We start from the raw sequence: 9,868 nt of genomic DNA, 5'->3' as shown, positions 1-9,868 counted from the left end.
CAGGTGAACCACATTGGTTGGCTGTCAAGAACATTCTTAAGTACCTACGGAGGACTAAAGATTGGGCATTGACTTATGGAGGCGATCAAAAGCTATGCGCAACCGGTTACGCAGATGCTAGCTTCCAAACGGATCGAGATGACTCGAAATCTCAGTCTGGATTCGTTTTTACTCTTAATGGCGCGCTGCGATCACGGTGGAAGAGTTCGAAACAAACACATACAAGAGATTCTACGATCGAATCCGAGTACTATGCCGCGTGCGAAGCTACAAAGGAAGCGATATGGATGCGTCAATTCTTACATGGGCTCTCTATAGTGCCCAGTTCGAATGACCCGATCACCATCTATTGCGACAATAGTGGTGCCATCTTCCAAGCTAAGGAGCCAAAGTCTAGCAACAAGTCTAGACATGTACAACGGAAAGCTCATCTAATCCGGGATTACGTGGAGCAAAAGGAAGTAGTGATAGAAAAGATTGCTACTGATGATAACATAGCAGATCCTCTCACTAAAGCATTACGACAAGATAAGCATGAAGGGCATGTCAATTCCATGGGAATTAAACGTGTTCCTAAGTTATAGTACTCTTTTATGGATCAGATTCATTCTCTCTTGTACTCTATACGACATCATCGTTTTGATATTTTATATATATATTTTGTTTGTCATGTGGATTTGTACGACAAATTTTGAACACCACAAAGTGAACTGAACGAACATTATATCTTTTCAGTCCTTAATTGCCCACATGAGCTGATAACTCTGGCAATTATTTTGTGACGTTGGTTGATGGTGGGTTCAACGAGCCATAAGTCAACCGGTTGACTGACCAATCACAGAGGCGATTTATACGGATATTTCGTAGGACACACTTGTGACATCGACGTGGAGTCCTAAATGTTTTATAACATTCGGTGCCGGTCGTGGATAGGACCTCCATGGTGATCCTAAGAGTCGATTCTTTTGACTATCGATTGTCTCTTGAGACTACGGCAGATTTTGGGTGACTTTGGTTTCTTTCTCACGGTCATCCGTAACAGGGGCCAAGTAGATTTTTTCTGGGTCATTTCATCTTTGTGCTTAGATCGGAAGGAGTCGAGTTGAAGGAAATATTCAGCCTTTATCAGGTACTCGATATTTCTCGGGGCCACTCGAGGAGTCAGAATCGAAATGCATGGCCATGCTCGGATACGGATTCGTTTTATCAGTTGAGTTACTCTCTAGTCGGGGAAACCACTCTAGATACAGATCGATTGTAAAATACGACCTTTGTGGATCCAGATCTGCAAATTGTTTTACATTGAGTGGGAGAAATTTTAAATGAATATGAGAATCGGTTATCGCACATACACTTGTACGGACAAGTGGGAGTTTGTTGGAGCTTGTGTCCTCCAGTTAGTGCGGATAACGTCATTGCACATGCACTTGTACGGACAAGTGGGAGCTTGTTGGGGTTGGTGTCCTTAACAGTTAGTGCAAGGACTTATAAACCTCTAAAAGGATCAAAGGGCATACTTTTGGTATTATTATCAGTTGATCCACGTTTATCAATAACGGTTGGCTTGCTAGATAAGTTTGACGTTATTGTCATACAGATGGCGGTGATCAACTGGTCCCTAAAAGTCACACCTATAGGATACGTTCGAGAGATGTGACGGTATGAAAATACTGACATGTAGATGCCAAATTTGACTAACCGAGTTAGTCGAGTTATTTGACTAGTAATTAGTCAAAATGTGATGTTGAGATATTATATTTAATACGGATTAAATATCATGGGCTAAGGCGAATTAACTTGACTAATTCGTAAAATTAAATATAAGCGTTTTATATTTAATTAATGTATATTGAATTAATTATACAATATCGTCTTTGTCGGACATGTATTAATACTTCAACTAACCCGTGTAATTAGTTGATGTTTTAAGAGCCGATAACCGATGACGATTTATAATAAACCGCGTCATATACATTTAGCAATTTATGAGCCGGTCCACGAGGTAAAATTAAGAGGAAGTGGAAGCCCACTTCCCCATGCAAACCCACGGCTGGCCGAGGTTAACAAAAGGAGAGACTCCCTCTCCTTTTGACCTAGACAATTTCATTTTACAGAAAACTAGGGTTTTGGAGACATTTTCTCTCTGAAACCTAGATCTCACATCTCGAAAACCTCACAACAAGTTCTCTCAATATTGCAAGGCAATCAGAGAACAACTTCTAGCACAAGGGCATATCTCGGACAAATCTTGGGTGCAACAATTAGGAGGAAATCTCTGTTGATTTCTGTTCTTTACGCCGCACTATAAAGGACCCGAGGTTAATTCTTGTTCCTTATCGTTTCTCTATTGTATTTATGTTTTATGACGATAATCGCATGTTAAATTTACGTTATAGTCCTAAAATTAGAGGGTCTTATACGGATATTACCCCACAGCATTTCCTTCATTAGTAGAGTCAAGTAATCATTTCCCGCCATAGCATTTTCTGGGTTGAACTCTGGTATTCAAATGGATAAGGTGGGGTGATAATGGAGGAGGAGGGCTCGACAACTTCTTCCCCTTGGTGTTGAATGATGTACTCGGTCTTTTCGGAGAGTGGGAGAATGTAGTTTAGTCGATGAACATTCAATCGGCATATTTTGCTAGGCAAAGTGAAGGATCTAGCTTCATTTGTCAACCACCCAAATTTGTTGTCAAGAGTGCCGTTCTTGACCCATTTAAACTTTAGAATCATGGTGGGTAAATCAATAAGATGGCCTCCTTTTACCGGTGCATAACTGTTGTTCTTGTTGAAATCCCGGTTAAAATGCTTAGCCAAATAGGTAACTAATCCTCCATTGGCAATAAAGGCCGTGCCTTCTTTGTCATAATCAACATTAAGCCATCGATCAACCAAAGTCGTAAAGCATTGTATGGCTTGGTAAATTCTCTCCCAATGTTCAAAGCCGACACAATAAGGATAAAATAAAGTTTGGTAAGATGGTTTGTGCCATTTCTAGCTATCAAAGTATTCCCAATGACCTTATGCCATAGTCTAATGCCCGGATGGTGGACTAAGAGAGCACGACAATCATGAAAACGTGTGAATTTCCTTCCGTAAATTGCCATCCAAAGAGGAGCGGGGTCATACTTGGTAGGAAACTTTGTAAATTTCGCACTATCACTAAGGCCAAATATCTGACCCAATTCGTTATAAGATAAACATCTATCAACATTTTCAAGACGAAACTCGATAATGGTTCGGGTCGTCACCTTTGTGACTTTCAAAGAGCTCAAAAACTCTAAGGTGAGGGAGGAGTATGTCAATTCTTGCATTGTAAACAATTTACTTAACCCCATTGACTCGAAAAAGGTCCTAGTTTGCTCAAGGACACCCAATTTTGACAATGCATCTTCACATGTGAACTTAGTAGGCATGATAGTTTTCTTAGCAAAGGAAATAAATTTCTTCCTATGGGAGTCGGAAGTGAAGATTACCTCCGGATAGTCGGCTAATTGTTCAATGACCGGAGTGGTAGAAGTAGTAGCTTCTATAGGAGGATTTTGTTCTTGAACCTCCAACCTTACATCATGGACAACCAATGCCTTTGATGTTTGCTTATCAAGAAGGGCTTGTTGCCTCTTAGAAAGGGTCTTCTTCTGGGGTGCCTTGTTTCCACCTTTTGTTCTAGCCATACTCCTTTGCTTAGTTACACCAATGAAAGATTTAAATCTTCAATTTCTAGTAATGCCCAAATAGATTTAGTATAAATGAAAGTTGTCTTGTATCCCAAAAATCGGTTCAAAACTTGAAGATTTTGGTGTTTGAATCAATTGTTGATGCTAAAGGAGTGATTAATTTTTGTTTTGAGGAAGTTTGGATTTGGTTTGGTTGATTTTGGTTGAGGAATTTGGTTTTTGTTGATGGAGGGGATGACGGTTTTGGGGTTTTGGGTAATGTTTGTGTTATGAAAGAATGAAAATGAATGGGAAGGAGGGTTTAAAAAGGCCCGTTGGTTTTTTAAATGCAGAGGGAGACGAGCTGACCTAGTGTCGAGACGTTCAGATTCTTCAAAAATTGGGTTCAGGTAAAGACGCCATAGGACGAGCGGATTGCAGGAAAGATGAGCGGATTCATTGGCTGAGACGAGCGTCTTTGGCTTAGGATGCTCGGATTCCTTTCCAGTGAAAAATCCCAAATTTTAGTAGTAGAAAGACGAGCGTCTTTCCTGTTGGACGACTGTCCTGACTGAGACGAGCGGATTCCTGGCTTGGACGCTCGGATTCTCAGTCAGAACCAAAATATATTTTCTACAGTTTCACAAGATGAGCGTCTTATGATTTGGACGCTCAGGTTCTTTCAGGACGAGCGGATTGTCCCTCGGGCCGCTCGGATTCTTCCTTGACCACACGGATTCTGGTCCATCCGTGGGTGCTTCGTAACCCGTGTCAATTCATTCTTCAATTCTCGTGTTCTTCATTGTAGGGGCACTACAAAGGCATGAGTAGCCTAGGCAATTGCTATTCCCACACAAAGGCAAAGCACTACACATCAATAAACTCATAAGTCCCTCCCTCACTTCTCTAAAAATGATGAAAATCTTGATTAAGGCATTAAAAAAAATCCAAAGATGACAAGAATGCAATACAGTAATTGAAATGCAAGTTAGGGAGTTAGAATATTTACAAATGGTGGTTTAGGGAGGACTCCACCAAACTCTCATCCAATGTGAGATGTCAAGAGGGCATGTTCAAGGTGTTGTTGATGTTACTCAACACCTTGAAGAAGTAGTCGAAAGCTTGCTCATTATCATGATAAAGATCCTAAATAGACCTTTGCGCTTGTTGTTCTCCATGATGGTAATGGGTAATAGCAATACCAATATAGGGATTGAATATCCCTTCGAACTCATCATCCCAAAGACCGCATACTTCGTCTAATTGATCACTAAAAATGTCTCGAGTTGATAAAGATAACTCTCCTTCTTTCTTGTTTTGGACATTGAGGCCTTCTTCTTCACTTGTCATTGGTGAGCCTTTCAAGCTCTCATTGTTGCAATTTCCTTGCTCTTTTGATGGAGCATCATCCACTTTCTTTTTCCATTGAAATTCCAACTTCTTCCTATATCTTTCCGGCTATAGTGATCAACCATGAAACATGGCTCATGAAATTGGGGAGCTCTCATAGTCTTGTCAAGATTGAAAGTGATGGTTTCATCTCCCACTTCAAGGGTGAGCTCTCCATGCTTCACATCGATCACCGCTCCCGCGGTGTGCAAGAATGGTCATCCTAAGATAATAGGAATGTTGTAATCTTCTTCCATGTCAACAATAACGAAATACACCGGGATGAAGAATTTTCCAATTCTCACGGGAACATCTTCCCATACCCCTAAAGGTGTCTTTGTTGATTTATCCGCCATTTGAAGCGTGATGTTGGTGCATTTGAGTTCTCCCATTCCTAGCCTCTTGCTAACTGAATATGGCATGACACTAACACTTGCCCCAAGGTCACATAAAGCTTTGTTGATTGGAGTGTCACCAATAGTGCTTGGAATGGAGAAACTTCCCGGATCCTTGAGCTTTGGAGGTGAACTCCCTTGAAGAATAGCACTACTTAATTTAGTGAAATCAATAGTCTCAAGCTTCCGAATTGATTTCTTCTTTGTAAGAAAATCCTTCATATACTTTGCATAGGCCGGAACGTGATTGATTAATTCCGTGAATGGAATCGAGACTTCTAAATTCTTCACAATCTCCATGAATTTTCCAAGTTGGTCATCAAACTTAGGCTTAGCTTGATGACTTGGAAAAGGAAGTCTAATTACAATGGGTTCCTTCTCTTTGGCCTTTTCTTCATTCTTCTTTGAAACTTCTTGATGGTTTGGTTCTTCTTCCCTAGAGTTTTCAACAACTCTTTCCTTGTCACTAGCATTCACAACATCTTCATCAACGGGTTTATTCGGCCCTTCATTCCTTGTACCACTCCTCAAATGGATGGCACTCACCGATTCTTGTCTTGGGGGATTACCTTGGGGTGGTAAATGCCCATTTTGTCTTTGTGAACTTGAAGATGCTAATTGAGACACTTGGGTCTCAAACATCTTTGTGTGGGCTAGGATGTTGTTTATGGTGATGTCTTTAGCTTGGATATCCTTTTGCATTTGAGTGAAAAACTCTTGTTGGTTCTTTTGCATTTGGAGGACCGCTTTTTAAACATCAAAACCTTGGTCATTTTGTTGATTGTATGGAGTTTGATTTTGGTAACCTTGGTTTTGTTTGTAAAAGGGTCTTTGATTTTGGTTTCTCATTGGAGGTGGGGTGTATGTTGGTTGAGGGTTTTGAACATTTTGGCTTTTGTATGAGAGATTTGGATGGAATTTGGTGTTCATTGTAATAGTTGGAATAAGGGGTACCAGTCTTGTATGCTTGAAAAACATTCACTTGCTCACTTGTTCCCCTATATTCACTTTGGTCATGTCCCAAAGTTCCACAATTCTCACATATTCCACTTGGAATTGATGAAGATGCCACCATGGCATTAACATGTTGCTTTGGTGATTTTGAGGCTTCTTCAAGTTTAGTCATAGCCTTCTCAAACTTCAAGTTGATGGTATCAATATGAGCACTAAGTTGAGCACCCAATTGAGTAATAGAGTCTACTTCATGCTTTCCTCCTCTAGTAGCCTTGCGAGGTCTACTATATTGTGAGTTATGGACCGCCATTTCCTCAATCTTGTTCTAAGTTTGATTATCGTCTACTTCGGTGAACATACCATTTGATCCCATGTTGAGAATGTTTCGGGAGTCTTCATAAAGACCATTCCAAAATTGTTGCACCAAGAACCACTCGCTAAGTCCATGATGAAGACATGAGCGACAAGTTCCTTTGAATCGCTCCCATGCTTCATACAAAGATTCTTCGTCCCTTTGCTTAAAACCTGTGATTTGAGCTCTTAGCATTTTAGTCTTTTCCGGAGGGTAGAACTTTTTGTAGAAAGCAAGAGCCAATTTCTTCCAAGAGTCAATACCAAGAGTAGCCTTATCAAGGCTTTTTAACCATTGTTTCGCGGTACCAATTAGAGAAAAAGGAAATAAGACCCATCGAATTTGGTCTTGAGTCACTCCGGTTTGTGAAATCGCATCACAATAGTCACAAAAAGTCTCCATGTGAGAATGAGGGTCTTCACTAGGCATCCCCCCAAATTGGCCTCTTTCGACTAATTGGATAAATGCGGATTTTGCATTGAAATTTTCGGTCAAGTTTTGTGGTGTGGGAGTAACATTGGGTAGGTTCTCCTCGGTTGGTACGGAATGTGAAGAAAACTTAGGCATTGTGGGTTGATTGTGTGGTTGATTTTGTGTTTGGTTCTCCTCACCTTCTCTTGCAAAAGGGTTGATGAACTCAATAGTATTTAGTTGAATATCTACAACCTCACCAATACCTCTCAAAGTATTTCTAGCCATTCTTCTATTGGTTGTCAAAGTTCTCTCAATTTCGTGATCAATGGGTAACAAGTTACCTTGTGACCTTCTAGACATGAAAAATATCAAACAACTCGAAAACCATTAGAACAAATCTTGAGAACTTTTGCTTCCCCAAGGTAAAGAAAGACACAACTAGTAACAATCAAAGAAAATCAAATCAAGTTAACACCGTCCCCAGCAATGGCGCCATTTTTGGTCGGACTATATTTTTCGGTTACTTGTCGTTAGGAGCACCTAGACCAAAACAATATTTATAACTTCACAAACTACTCTACTATTAGTAAAGAGGTAAGTAAAGGTTGGATCCCAAGGGACGGGTATTGATGTAGGATTTTCGATTGCAAGTAGTGGTGTCTAAGGGTGTCACAATTTGGGTTGAGATAAGAAGATCACTAAAATAAATAACAATTTAAATGAACAAGTAAGATGATTAAAATGAGATGTAAACAATTGATTAAAAGCACTAGGGTGTCATGGGTTCATAGGGGATTCATGGGAATTGATCATTCAACATATTCTCAAATTATAAGCAAGCAATTATTGTTGTGATAAGATCGAGTTGGTTTATATCTTACAATCCTAGGAAGGTTTGGGTCCCGGAGCTGAATCGATTAGATTGTATAACACCTACAAGTCGACTTATTCCTCCCTACTAAACTATATGCATGGTCTAATGAGATTCGAGTTTGTTTATGTCTTACAAGTCTCATTGAAAAGGTAAGTGATGGGTAAAAAATGCAAGGATTCATATGCTCGCATTTCATTAAACATAACATGTGCATAAGTTCAGATCACAACAAGCAAGCAAATAAATCATGTGAACATATTAGATTAAGCATGAATCATCCCCCATGTTGGTTTCCCATAATTCCCCATTAACCCTAGCTGAGGAAACTACTCACTCATTATCAAGTTTAACATGCTAACAAGGTTGTCAATCATATTAACAAAGCAAATGATTAAGAGAATTATACCTAAGAGAATTATACCTAATGATTTTTCCAAAATAATAAGCAAAGAATAATAAAAGTACTTGATGAATGATTGGAAGGTTATCAATCCTCCAAATAAACCCCAAATAATCTTTAATTTCCCAAAATAAATGATGAACAATAGAGAAATTAAGGAAATGAGATTTGTATTAAGGCCTAATTAAAAGTTGATTACAAGATTAAAGAGAGATTAGAAGAACATAAATTATATTAAGGATTGATGATAATCTAATTAGTACAATGGGGTATTTATAGTGGGGATTAGGTACATAAATTAGGGTTACTAAGGGGATTAGGTACATAAAGTTGAGGAAATGTTCCTCTCGAAGAAAGATGCGAGTCTCCTTTTTGCTAGTCTATCAGAAATATGCGCATCCCGAGTAGAACAAGGAGAAGGCGTGCTGTACTGGAAGACAATCCGAGCGGCTAAGGGGTCGAGACGAGCGGATTGTGGGAGTTGGACGAGCGGACTGGAGGGTTGGACGCTTGGATTGCGGAGATGTTGGACTACCGGATTGGCTGGAGGGACACTCGAATTGTGGAGGTTGGACGAGCGTCCCGATGCTGTGACGGGCGGATTACAGTTCAGCAATCTTTTTCTTCTTTTCTTCTTTTCTTCTTTTCTTCTTCTAACAATCCTCAAGGATTTTGTCGGAGATGCAAGGATCGTCTTCATCATTGCCCATTATTTACAAAGGCCTTCTAATCTTGTCTTCACTTTGATGCTTGGTCATTAGATTCGATCAATTTAGCTCCATTTTGTCATTAAAATGCAAGGTTTGCACTCCTCTCCTACGAAGGAAACAAAACCTCAAAGAATATGCAAAACAAAGGACTAAAGATAGTAAATGACCCAATTATGCACTAGAAAGCATAGGAACGAGGCTAATTCGGGGACTAAATATGCTCAAATATTGGTCACATCAGTAATATTACGAGACAATGAAGCTATGTGTTAAGTACAAAAATTTAAAATTTTAATCATATGCACTATGCTATATATAAAAAAATTGTGCAAAACTTTAAGGTAAGATTCTCGATTTAAGATATTACGTAGCGTTATTAAAAAAAATTGAAGTTTTATTACTCGATTAAATCAAGAAAGGCTTTAAGATAAGATTTTTTTTTTTCAAATTAACAACATTTGATGTTCTGTTACATAATTAGATAAAGGATGAAGTATAAAAATCGGATTTGTCTGTATAACAAATACATATGTCAAAACTTGAGGTGATTTGTAAGGCTAAACTGCTAGTTTAATTTAACACAATGCAACATCAACAAGAACTAAGTACCAAGAAACAATTGGGTCATGTTTTGAGTGCAAGAATCAAAATAATTCATTTTATGATGAAATTCTAAAAGATTTTGGGCAATGTTTTAAGATGAAATTTTGATTTAAGATAAT

At 39.0% G+C, this 9,868-nt stretch overlaps 1 non-coding gene across 1 annotated transcript; it reads left to right on the top strand.

The window, feature by feature from the left end:
- The first annotated feature begins 6,836 nt into the window (after positions 1-6,836).
- On the top strand, positions 6,837-6,943 carry LOC141644574 (small nucleolar RNA R71). Its single transcript, XR_012544187.1, has one exon. It is a non-coding gene; the product is annotated as a small nucleolar RNA R71 (small nucleolar RNA).
- The last annotated feature ends 2,925 nt before the right edge of the window (positions 6,944-9,868 follow it).

The sequence above is a fragment of the Silene latifolia genome, chromosome 2 (genome assembly GCF_048544455.1).
Source record: "Silene latifolia isolate original U9 population chromosome 2, ASM4854445v1, whole genome shotgun sequence".
Taxonomy (NCBI): Eukaryota; Viridiplantae; Streptophyta; class Magnoliopsida; order Caryophyllales; family Caryophyllaceae; genus Silene; species Silene latifolia.
The sequence above is the reverse complement of the archived record's forward strand: the minus strand, read 5'-3'. Positions and strand labels throughout refer to the sequence as shown.